This window comes from Octopus sinensis, linkage group LG18 (genome assembly GCF_006345805.1).
Source record: "Octopus sinensis linkage group LG18, ASM634580v1, whole genome shotgun sequence".
Lineage (NCBI taxonomy): Eukaryota > Metazoa > Mollusca > Cephalopoda > Octopoda > Octopodidae > Octopus > Octopus sinensis.
In genome coordinates, this window is record NC_043014.1 from 21,917,937 (window position 1) to 21,931,574 (window position 13,638).

At 38.0% G+C, this 13,638-nt stretch overlaps 1 non-coding gene across 1 annotated transcript; it reads right to left on the bottom strand.

The window, feature by feature from the left end:
• Window positions 1-518: 518 nt before the first annotated feature.
• Trnav-cac lies at window positions 519-591 on the bottom strand. The gene has a single exon. It is a non-coding gene; the product is annotated as a tRNA-Val (tRNA).
• Window positions 592-13,638: the final 13,047 nt, after the last annotated feature.

The window sequence follows — 13,638 nt, forward strand, 5'->3', positions numbered from 1 at the left end:
TGAATTCAATAAGTTGATGACTGTCCTCTCGTCAATAAAAGAAGACGTAAATGTTATGCATATCTCAAAAGCGTTAGTGACTTAAGAAAGTTGACCGAATCGTTTCACCGATAAAAGAAACCGGTGTAACAACCTTAAACTACTCCATTTTAAGTTACTTCCCGGTAATCTGAAATTCTTCTTCTTGTAGTAGTAGTAGTAGTAGTATAAAATATTCTAAAATCATATTGGGTGGGGTGAAATTTCTTTCCAGGTACCACCCAAAAGTAATTTGAAATCGTTATGAAGTTACCAGGAGAAACAAACTGGTGAAATTCGAACTAAAGAACCTTTACGTTCTTCTTAGACATGTTAACAGCCCAAACTCACTGAAATCACGACCGACTGTCTTAATAAAAGACTTTGAATTATGGGGTTTCGAGTTCCTGTGCATAAATGGTTTGCAGTCAGAATGACATTAATTACATTTAGGAGCAGAACACTTACAAATATACTGAAATAAAAAAAAAGTAAACCACTGGTTCCGCTGGGGATCGAACCCAGGGCCTCTCGCGTGTGAAGCGAGCGTGATAACCACTACACTACGGAACCTGATTGGATACCGTGGCGAAATTTATAGTATATATACTATATCTCATCAGTGTTGTGCGTATTAGCAAAAAATATAATTATTTTTATTGTAGAATTACATTTTACTTCTTTTAATATTTTTGCCCCAGCTGCGTAATTAGATATATATGTGTGTATGTACAAAAATCTATGTGTAGCCGTGTTCTTTTTGTTTTTCCGTCCAGGCGCACGCAGCGCGTGATGTCAGGTGGCCACGTGATCGAGCAACATCCGTCAGGGGTTGGCTGGTGCAGCGTGACGTCGTTCCCCGCACTCGCTTACACATATAAACATACCAACACTTACTTACACATACACACATTCACTCCTAACTGTCTCTCATACACACACGTAAATTTATGTACACACACACACATATATATACGTACATACATACATATATGCACACATGCTAATTTGCGCGCACGCACATGCATATGCAAACTGATGTGGAAGTACACGCATACAGCCAGTGTAGAAGTAGCAGCAGTAACTGCACTCTGATTGGCTAATTCAGCCCCCGTTCCTTCTTGACCGTTATCATCTGCAAGTCACGTGTCATTCTTCACAACATTATTTTGTTGATGTTTTGTATTGCATTCCTTTTTGTATTTTCATTCATTCCATATAAAACAACGGCGCATTCGATGCTCTCCTCTCTCTCTCTCTTTGTCTCTTTCCCTCTCCTCTCTATTGCTTTCATCTTTCATCACCATCAAACAAAAGAGAACGACAGAAAAATAAATGTATGGTTTTATATTCAGAAAATATTTCGCACACATATATACATATATGTATATATACACATACATACATATATATATCGTCTATTTGAATGTTTTGCGTTCTTGTCCCATTTTATATATTTTTACACACACACACACACACCATATATATATATATATATATACACATATATATGTATATGTGTGTGTGTGTGTGTATAAAGGTATACATATATGCATATATACATACATATATGTACATACATACATATATATGTATGTATGTATGTATACATGCATATATGGGTACAGGACATAAAAAAACGTGGGCAGAATGAGAAACGAGTACATAAAAAACAAAAACATAGAAAACGAACTTTTTTCGAACAACGAAAAAACAAACAAATAGAGAAATGAGACATGCAAGAAAAAGAATATTCCCTTCATCAGTTGTCCCCTGTTCTATCTACTCCGCGTTTATACATACACACACAGAGAAAATTTATTGTATGATTCCTTTTGAATTAAGGTATTTTAACATCCAGGACACCAGAAAAGGGTTGAGTTTAGCACATACGTGTATATACCACATACAAACATATCCGTATATACATGTGCATATACGAACATATCCACACACACACACACATGTACATGCACACATATATAGTCACATACATATAAATATACACATACATACTTACAAATGCACACACGCATGTTAGTTCATGTTCCAATGCAAGTTCCAGATTCAAAATAGGGCAGGTTCCAGGAATGGTTCTTGCATAAAATAAGAACACATGTGTTAAAGGTTCACTACAGCTGTTTTAGACGCATTTTTATTGATGGTTATTTCGCTCACATCATGAAAAAAACATTCTCTTCAATGATACCTCACAGAGAGATCAATACACATCTTGGGGTATTTTTTCTCCTGATCAAAATTTTAATCACGTGCAGAAAACGGTTTTTTCAAAGTGTAATCAAACGTTTCATCAATAGGAAATGCGTCTGAAACAGCTGTAGTGAACCTTTAACCCATTCATGCTCTGGACGGAAAAACGAAAAGAACACAGCTACACATACATTTTTGTACATACACACGTATATATTTTTGTATACACGCGCGCGTAAGAAACCATTGGTAACTCTATGTCCAAGATATAAAATTTTTGTTTGTGCTGCAAGATTCCTGATGCGAAATCGTGTGTTGGAACAGATACTGTTGTATTTCGGGACGGTCATTCTTTTTTTGCCAAATAAACACACACACTATATATTTTCTTCACTCGTTTATTACTGTTTTTATTTTAGGAATAAGTGGAGCAAGAATACACACGAAAACGAAATATGTCGCTGAAGAGGTCACAGATGTGTGACGAAAAATTTTCGGACAATGGACAGGAGTTAAAATAAGAACAGTAATAAACGAGTAAAGTGCGTGTGTTTATTTGAAAAAAAAAAAAGATCGCCCCGAAATACAATAATATATATATATATATATATATATATATATATGTATATATGTGTGTGTGTGTGTGTAAGGTTAAGTCTATCTATTTTTAGGTGTCTGTATACACACACTCACATATATACAGATACACCATACTACACATAAACATACACACACGAGAGAGAGAGAGAGCGGGCCAATGGTTAAGAAGTTCGCTTTGCAGCTACGAACTCCACTTCATTGCATCTTTCCATAGATTAGAGTTAACCTATACCTTACAAATTAATTCGGGTAGACGGAAACTGTATAGAAAGAATACAGTCCGGTATTTGAAAAGATAGAGTAATCACTCTGATTCTGCCTGAGAATTATACTAAAGATGCACCTGCCTGTGCATTGTCCACCCATTTATAGGAGATCGAAGAATTGTATCCTCTTGGTCGAACGACGGAGATCCATCATTACAACGCGCGATGCAAACACACACACAGCTTTCCGTCACATCTTGGATGTATCGTAGAAATTTTAAACCTGGAAGTTATCCAAAACTTTATTTTATCGACCACAACCAGCTGAAAGGCGGTGTTGGTTATGTGTGTGTGTGTAAGAGTGAAAGGGGTAACGAAATCTCAGTTCCCAATAAATGGATATGTGTATACATGCAAGTACATTTCTGTAGAGGCAGAAGTTCAGTTTTTAGATGTGAAGTTGATGAAATTGCTTAAGATTAAAAAGCCACTATAGTCAAGGGAAGTAACTCTCGCATCATTCTGCCGCTATGGCCGTGTTGTATCTATTAAGTGAACCAGTACGGTTATGTATGATGCTGGGGTGGTGAGTGATTGTTGTGCTTTAGTCAGGTCAGCCTTAAACAGCAGATCTATAATCAAAGGATCCAAGTCGTGATTATCATTCTTAAATCATTGTATAATGTGTTCTTCCTATTTCCAAACACTAAATTGATAAAAGTGAATTTCGCTGCTTTTTCTAGCAGGTTGAATAACTGCATAGGGACTTTCTTTGTTGACTAACTTTAGTTTAGATATAGTTGAACAGTCGTTTTTAACATTGGGATAAGGCTTCCGTAAGACGAAGGTGGGGAAGTTGAATCCACACCAGTGTATGTCCTTGAAAAGCGAAACACGAAAATCAATAATGGTTGCGGTTTCCATCTTAAAATTGTCGTTGGATGCAACTAAATGATGTCAGGCATTTAAGAGTTGCAAGGCCAGAAATGTGTGAGAGGATATAGTTGATGAACAAATTTACCTTAGTTATCTTATTAATACCGCCTGATGCTTATCGTATAAAAGGAAAGAAAATCTAGCCGAAGTCGGCAGGATTTGAACTCGGAACGTACATGATGAAAATTAAGCATTTTGTATGGTCGAGGCCCAGAAGTGGGATTGTGTATGTGCGACAAGGTAGAAACAATGTAGAGGAGATATGTTAACGTCGGTGTGCGCGCGCGCTTGTGTTAGCAGCAGGTAGCAGTCAGGTGCTGCCACCTATCAGAGCAGTACAACATTACTCATGCTTTTTCTTGTCTGCAATCTGGGGAGAGAAAGGTAGAGAGAGAAAACTGAAGACAGTGAGAGACAAAAACAAAGAGGCGATAGAAGCAGAGAAAGAGAAAGGAGACAGAGGAAAAGAAAAACAGGCAGATAAACAAACGGATAAAGAAACTGAATGATAGATTTAGAGAACGGGAGTATATATATCTGTAAAGAGAGAGAAGTTAGATCGATCAGTGAGTTTGATTGGTTGCAAATCTGGTTACATCTTTCTAGGTCAGCTTAGTGAAAAACAACATGGGTTGCTATACAATGATGTGGTGTAGTGGTTGTGTGGCGTGCTGTATTGTTTGTAGTGTGGTTAGAATTGTGGTTGTATGCATCGTTGTGATGTGAAGTAGTGTGGTGTGGTGTATAAGTACTATGACGTAGTGACTATTTGGTGAGATGAGGGGCGACGTGACTGTCTGGCGTTGTGTTTAGCCCGTGGTTTGCCTTGCTTGAGCAAACCTTAGATCAAAGTGGTTCCAGCGGTGGCTATCGTATTTTGTTTAAAGTATAACGTATCCAGAACATAAATATGTCTCCTTCCCTTTTTAAAGACGGCAGAAGTCTGTTTTGATGGAGATTTGGCTGTGAGGTGTCGTGTGACGTGTCGTGGCTATATGACCGGGAATATTGAGGTGCTATGTAATTTTGTTTATAAAGTTAGTGAAAGGACGAGGAGGCAGTGTCTGTAACCATGCACTGTTTATAACAAGTCAATGTCTATAGCCAGTTGTGTTTGTTTATGATCATGCAGTGTCTAAAACTTGGAAGTGTTTATAACCAGACTATTTATAATCAGGCAGACTATAACTAGACAGTCTCTATAATCAGGCTGTGCTTGCTCATAACCAGGTGATGTTTATAACCTGGACAAGTGTATATAATCAGGAAATGTTTATAAACGGGAACTGTAATTATGACCAAGCAATATCTATAACCAGAAAACGTCTGTAACCAGCTCTTGACTATAACATAGACGACTAATGTCTATAGCATTGCAGTGTATATAACCGTGCAGTGCACATAGCCAGACAGTGTCTATAACCAGTGCCTTTACCTTTGACAGTGTTTATAACAAGATAGTGTTTATAAGCAGGTAGAGTCTATAATCTTATCCAATGTCTCTATTGAGAGAGTGCTTTTAATCAGTATCAGTATGGTCTAAGTTATTGGCATTCTTTGAACATCTGGTCGCATGCCTGATGGCTAAGCGTGAACAGAGAAGCAATTACAGAGGGCAAAATTTCTATGGGAAAATCATCGGGAGTAGGGTTTCTAGTAGAGTCTGAGAGGTAAGACAGTATAGGTGCTGATAGACAGAGAGGCGTGTGGAACTGAGCAGGGGGATAGTTCAGTTAAGGAAAACCATTATAATAGCGAGAGGTAATTCTTAAAGTTAGTTGAGTGGCCTTTTGCATGTGGACTCAGATATTTGTGTATAAAGAAAACATTTTCATTTGCTGTGTCATGGCACACCTCGTCCTAGTTTTTATAGTACCTTTGATAGTTCTTTTAATCGTGTGTTTATTGTAAATGAATATTTGTACTGTTGAATGAGTCAAGGGTGTCATACCTTCAGTGAAGGGTACTGTCAAGATCTCTGTTCATGCTGTGAAATTTTTGTTGATATTTTGTCCTGGGTTCTCTTTGATCAAGTAAACCTACGGTCAAAATGTATTCTAGCCGTGACCGCCCTGTATATTTCTGTTTATTTTTCAGGTGTAGTGTATTTAAAAACACATTGTCCATTGTGTTCTTTTTAAAAGAGTAGAGTTGTGATTCGCGGGAGATTTGGTTGCTATTGTCGGGCGACCACGTCGTAGAAGGCATCCTCATTGATGCCTTCTACGTGGAAGATAGAGAAAGAGTGAAGTGTAGTATCATTTCTATAAAAGCACGTGTTGTTAGAAGAGACAAGTCTGGTCGGGTGCCTGGCGGCTAAACGTAGACACAAACGATTATAGAGGGCAAATTTTCTATGGGAAAATCATCGGGAGTAGGTTTTCTAGTAGAGTCTGAGAGGTAGGACAGTATAAGTGCTGATAGACAGAGAGGCGTGTGGAACTGAGCAGGGAGATAGTTCAGTTAAGGAAAACCATTATAATAGCGATAGGAGAGGTCAAGAGGAATAACAAGCCTGGGAATTCTTAAGTTGAAGGGCCTTTTGTATGTGGACTCAGAAATTTGTGTATAAAGCAAACGTTTTCAGTTGTTGTGTCATGGCATACTTAGTCTTCAGCTGTCACACACATTTTTGAGGCGTGTCGAAAAATTCCAGGACATTTAGAAAACTTGAGTGTATTTTTTTAAATATACCACAGAGCAGAAATGTACAGAAATATTGATGATGTAGACATTATTACTGATCCCTGAAGTACGAGCGCCAAAGACACTGTGTCTTAAGGCATAACAGAGTTGGGCAGAATCTGGGTCGGGGGAGGCTTCGTCAATACCCGCTGCAATGCTACTAAGGTATGACAGAAAGCTTATGATCCAGGAAATAAGAGATGGTTGAGGGTAACTTAAGAGAAAGTGTGTGTGACAGAGAGACAAGGAAAAGGAGTGTGTGTGAGAGAGAGAGAGAGAGGTTTGGCAAAGCTACAATCTCGTCATGACGCATAGTGAAAGTGAAGAGGCTGATCTTGTCACAGATTGTCTTCTGAAATGATCGGTGCAGTATTCGCAGTTAGCGACTAAGAGTATGTGGCGATGATCTGGAGACAAAGAGAAAGTTTTGGGGTAATTTTATTGAGTATGTGCCATGTTGAATTGCAAGTGGGGTGATGGATTCTCACTGTGCTACTGATTGGTGGCGGTTCTTTTCGCGAGGAATCTCAGGGTCCCCTTGATAATTTGGTAAGTGGGAAAGCTTGTCGCATATGACATGTACAAATATATCTTTTGAATTTTTGATTATAGTCTAGTAGGTGCTGTGATAGTCGGTAAAATTTTACTCTATTAGTGGGTGACATCTAGAAATATAGGCGGTATTCTTTGCCTATACTGTAATGAGCAAACAATTTGGTGGTTTTTTATTGTGAGCTTTGGTGGTGGCAGAAGTGTGATGGGCACTGGATATTAAGTTCTATGTTAAAAATTTATTGGCATATATTAATGCATGTTTATGCTCCGAGCAAGATACGACAGGTAACCATGCATTTATTTATCTGTCTGTCTGTCTGTCTGTCTGACTGTCTGCCTATCTATCTATCTATCTATCTATCTATCTATCTATCTATCTATCTATCTATCTATCTATCTATCTATCTATCTATCTATCTATCTATCTATCTGTCTGTCTGTCTGTCTATCTATCTATCTATCTATCTATCTATCTATCTATCTATTTATCTATCTATCTATCTATCTATCTATCTATCTATCTATCTATCTATTTATCTATCTATCTATCTATCTCTCTATCTATCTATCTATCTATCTATCTATCTATCTATCTATCTATCTATCTATCTATCTATCTATCTATCTATCTATCCATACATACATATGTATATACATATATGCATGTGACCTCGTGTGTACCGTTGACGATTTTTTTCCCTCTGTCTTCCCTTCTCTGGATCTTTCCTTCTCCTATGTTTCCGACGAAGAGCTCCGCTCGAAACGTTAAACCCTCCTTCTTTCCTTCTTTCCTGAGCGTCCAATAATACTATATTTGTTCCACGTCCTCGCGTTGTTGTGTTTTTTTGTGCTTTCTTGTTTGGATTAACTATATATATATATATATATATATATATCTACACACATACATACATACATACATACATGTATATATATATATATATATATATATATATATATATATATATATATATATATATATATATATATATATATATATATATATATATATATATACATATAAGTAATTGAGATTCAAGTGAATTCTAATGAATCTCGGTACAATTGTTTCGTACGAGGACATCTTTAATAAGCTACAAAAAATGCAATAAATACAGATGGCTCCTACTCGTCAGCCGAAAAAACATCAAAGAATTCCCAAACATCAAAAGGGGTAGATTCAAATGAGGGTGTAAGATTAACTGCATTGAAGAAAGTTCGATTCCTGGAGATCCGATGAAAGGTCTTAAACTTACAGAATTTGTGCATGTCTATATATAGCTCATATTGAATTGTTAATCAAGTTATGTGAAGAAATATCGGATCTCCAGGAATCGAACTTATCTGTGATTCTTGTAAATTTCAATAACAATCTGTTCCTCTACACGATATGACAGTCACTTTGCTTCTTACTCGGATTTTCCTCTACACGATATGACAGTCACTTTGCTTCTTACTCGGATTTTCAGAAATTTCGCATGACTGTATCCGAAATTTCTTCACATAACTTGATTAACAATTCAATATGAGCTATATATAGACATGCACAAATTCTGTAAGTTTAAGACCTTTCATCGGATCTCCAGGAATCGAACTTTCTTCAATGCAGTTAATCTTACACCCTCATTTGTATCTACCCCTTTTGATGTTTGGGAATTCTCTGATGTTTTTTCGGCTGACGAGTACGAGCCATCTGTATTTACTGCATTTTTTGTAGCTTATTAAAGATGTCCTCGTACGAAACAATTGTACCGAGATTTTAATCCATTCTTGTTGCTTTTCCCCTATATATACATATATAATATATAAAGGCGCGGTCAGGTGTGAGTGTGTGGTAAGAAATCTGCTTTCCAACCGCATGCTTCCTAACCATTGCGTGACACCTTGGGCAAGTGACTTCCACTATAGCTTCGGGCTGACCAAACCCCTGTGAGTAGATCTCGCAGAAGAAAATTGAAAGAAACCCGTCGTTTATATATATATGAATCTTAATTATATATATATATATATATATATATATATATATATATATATATATATATATATATATATATATATATATATATATATATATAATTAAGATTCAGTTGAATTAGGTACTTAAGTTGAGGCATCAAGTCAGTCCGGTATCGCTGCATTGGATCTTTTGATTGTGATAAGGATAAAGAGGAATGTAGCCATATTACCACTACTCTTTCTTGACCTTCATTGTTATTTTCTTCTGCTCCTCTAAATTATAGTAGACTTTAAGTATTTTCTCCCTGAGTTCATTCTGCTACAATAATAGCAGTAAGCAATGTCATTCTTTTATTCTCTAGTTCTGAGGAAAAGTCTGCTAAAAAATTATAATGAAATATCCTATATGCCGAAAACTTATATATGGTCTTATGCTTCCGAGGAGAGCGGGTTATTTCAAATTGATGATGTAATGCTTGCATTGATCGATTGAATGGAGCCGCTTGAAATGGCCATAATGTACTAATACCTGAACATCCTTGTTACTTATTTGCTTTATATAAATATATATTAGAAGGTTTGGAGATGATGTACAGGTATTTTATATTAGAAGAAATGAGGTACTCAGAAATTCGGATGGTTTTATATTTACAGATATTTATTTGTATATTACATGTTTTTATACATCATATATTAGCGCTTTCGTCCATTCTGGTGGATTTTTCAAATTGAACTAAGTTCCTGTGGAAAAAGTTTTTGACCATTTTATAGTATTATTGAGTGTGTAGTGGTGGGGAGGGATATAAGATAGTACAAGAGGGTGATGAATGGGGAGAAAGTGAGAGAGAGAGCATGTGTGTGTGTGTGCGTGTGTGTATTTTTGTATCTGAAAATGGTGTTAGAGAAAAAGAAGGGAAGGAAGAAAAGGGAGAGAAAGAAGACCATAAATTATATTTCCTTTTTATCATTGTCTTGTGTGTTAAGGAGGAATGGTCAAGTTGTTAAGAGTAATCAGTGCCACTTCTGTTTTTATTTTTTTTTTGCAACTGTAAATGGCTTTTGGTTTTTAGAAATTGGCCATTTCAAAAAAGAATCGTCTGGAATTCTTTTTATTATTGTTTTGTGAAGGTGTGTGTGTGTGTGTGTGCGTGCGTGCGTGTGTGTGTGTGTGTGGGGGGGTGCCTGTGAATCTGGAAGGGGTGCCGTTGGAGAAGGGAAGAAAGAAGAAAAAGATGAAGAAGAAATAATTGTATTGATATTTATACCACTATTCAGTTCTTTCAATCCAATGTTTGATTCCTGTGCTTACATGGGATGGAAAATCTGGATTACAAAAACAGGTTTGTTTTATTCCCATTTTAAAAGTCAATTTGCTTTGGTGATCAGCAAGAATATAGAATAATATACAGTGTACTAAGTGCTACACTATGTTTGTTAAATTATAAATTGAAAGATTTGTCCTTCAATGTATGATGAGCAAAATTTCATAAGGTCCATACTTGAAAAAGAGACTTTCTTGTGTTGAAGTTACAGATGACAGAATACAAACCGACAACAACTGAGTCTGTTGTCTGATCTTCAATTGATTTAGTCTAATATCTCACTGATTGACAGCTAAATAAATATTAAGTTTTATCATACAGAAGCAACTGGTTCCACAAATTAAAGTAAAATGGTTTCATTCAAATATTAGAATATCATTTGTTCAATGTTGTATTTTCGAAAACCAAAACATATGTGTAGAACTCTGTGTGTGTGTGTGTGTGTGTGTGTGTGTGTGTGTGTGTGTGTGTGTGTGTGTGTGTGTTTAATACAATTTATTTTGCAAATCTGGTCCTTCATCTGGTACAGCTTATTATAGAGATATTTTCAGCCATTCAATTTGGGGGAGAACTTAGTTATGAAGTATTTTTCCATAATCCTCCTGAAGGAGGTGTCATTCTTTGGACATTTGTAGAAGGGAAAGATCTTAAATTTTCTTTCTCCACATGTATCTAGGTGTTTACTCAGTGGTATCTTGCGCAGTTCTTCCCGTCGGACATGTTGTCGGTGAATCCTGGCTCGTTGGCATAAAGAATTTCCAGTTTCACCTATGTAATCCTCCTTGCACGTGGGGCAAGTTATGCAGTATATTACATTCTGCGTCTTGCAGTTCATATCTGCATTTATTTTGAATATGTGACCACTTTTAAATTTCATTTCTTTGTCTCCCTCTATGTATTTGTAGGAGGGGGCTACTGCAGATCCCACATCTACCATCTCCGCACTCTTTTACAAAGAATTCAGTTTTAGTTTCTGATGAGAATTTCGCTCTTGTTAGTTGTTTCTTCAGGTTTTTGTCTTGTCGTCTACTGTTTTTTATGCAATATTTGTTTAGTATGTCTTCCATTTTGGGGCTTTGTAAGACTATTGGTAGGTTTGAATGTATGATTTGAAACATGTTGGTAACTCCAGGGTTGTGTGTGTTTATGAAAGGGATAATGTTTTCTTTGTTTTTTCTTTTGGATGTCCTGAGTTGTGTGATGTCTAGTTTCATTGCTCTTGAGATTCCATTTTTTATTAGTTTAAGGGGGTAGTTTTTGTTCTAGTAGGAAGTTTTTAAGTTCATGTAGTCTTATCAGGCGTGTTTGTGAGTCAGTTACTATGCTGCATATGCGTCTTGCCATACTATATGGGATGTTTCTTTTTAAGTGGGATGGGTGGCAGGAGTAGAAATTTAAATATTGGTGTGTGTCGGTATTTTTGTTGTGGATGTCTGTTGTGATGATGGAGTTGTGTATCTTGATGTTGATGTCTAGGAAGGGAAGTTCGTTGTGGCTGGTATCTATTGTGAAGTTGATAGATGGGTGCAGTGTGTTGAGGATGTTGTGGAATGTTCGTATGTCTTCTGATCTGTTCCAAAAGATGAAGCAGTCATCGAGGTAGCGTTTCCACTTTTTCTTGATGTCTTCTCTGAAGTCGTGTTCTTTTTCTCCAACACTACTTTCAGATACAAAAACACACACACGCACACACGCGCGCACACATACATACACATGCTCTCTCTCTCACTTTCTCCCCATTCATCACACTCTTGTACTATCTTATATCCCTCCCCACCACTACACACTCAATAATACTATAAAATGATCAAAAACTTTTTCCACAGGAACTTAGTTCAATTTGAAAAATCCACCAGAATGGACGCAATTTGAAAAATCTAAATATATACATATATATGTAATAATGGAAGTCTGTTGGGGTTCGCCAATGACGTCAGTAATGCCAGAGGTGGGAGCGTAACCCAAAGGCAGACGCGGCCATAAGTTGGGCCCGTAGCAGCAGTAGGGTTGGGGATCCTCTCTTTTCGGGCTTGTCGTTTCTGGTCCAGGCTCTTGAGACGCTTTTCCTCAAACAGCCTAACACCCTTTTGGACAGCTGGACGCCAGGCGCCGCGGTCAGAGGCAATCGATTCCCAGCCACTGGCTGAAATGCCGCAGGCCTCAAGGGAAGTATTCAGGCTGTCCTTGTATCGCCTCAGTGGCTTTCCATGGTTTCTTGCTCCAGAAGCCAGCTTAGAGAAGATCATCTTTGGTAGACGTGCATCATCCATTTGGACTACATGTTCGACCCACCCGAGCTGGGCCTTTATGATGAGGGCTTCGATCTCGAGCATTTCGGCTCTGCGAAGCACCTCAGTGTTGGAGGCTCTGTCCTCCCAGGAAATTCCCATGATTCGTCGCAAGTAACAGAAGTGGAACTGGTCAAGCACTCGCATTTGCCTCTCCTACAGCATCCACGTCCCACAGCCGTAGAGCAGAGAGGTGATGACGACTGACCTATAGACTGTCAGCTTGGTGGAAAGTCTGATGCCTCATTCGGCCCACACACGTGTCCAAAGTCTGCCAAACGAAGCTCCTGCTTTTGCAAGCATCATAGAGACATCTTTGTCCATGTTTGAGGACAGGCAGCTTCCCAGGTATGTAAAGCTCTCCACGTTGTTCAGAGTTGTACCCTCAATCTCAATCTGAGGCTCAGGAGGTGTCAGGCTAGGTGCAGGCTGAAGCATCACTTCAGTTTTTCGCAGGTTAATGGTCAATCCGAAGGCTTTTGCTGCTTCTGCGAGACAAGTGGCAAGTTCCTGCAGGTCTGGTTCATTCAATGCTGTAAGCGCACAATCGTCTGCAAACTGGAAGTTTCTCACTAGGGCGTCCAGGACTTTGGGCTTTTGTCTTCAGACGTCTGAAGTCAAAGAATCGGCCGTCACATTTGTTGCGAATAGTGACACCAGCATCAGACTTTGACAGGGCGCGGAAGAGCATGGTGGCAAAGATGAGGATGAGTGTGGGAGCCATCACGCAGCCTTGCTTCACGCCATTGGAGACCGGGAATGGATCAGAGATATCTCCGTTTTCCACGATGCGAGCCATCATGCAATCACGAAATGACTGGATGATCCATGCAATCATGAAATGACAAGATATCCCACAGG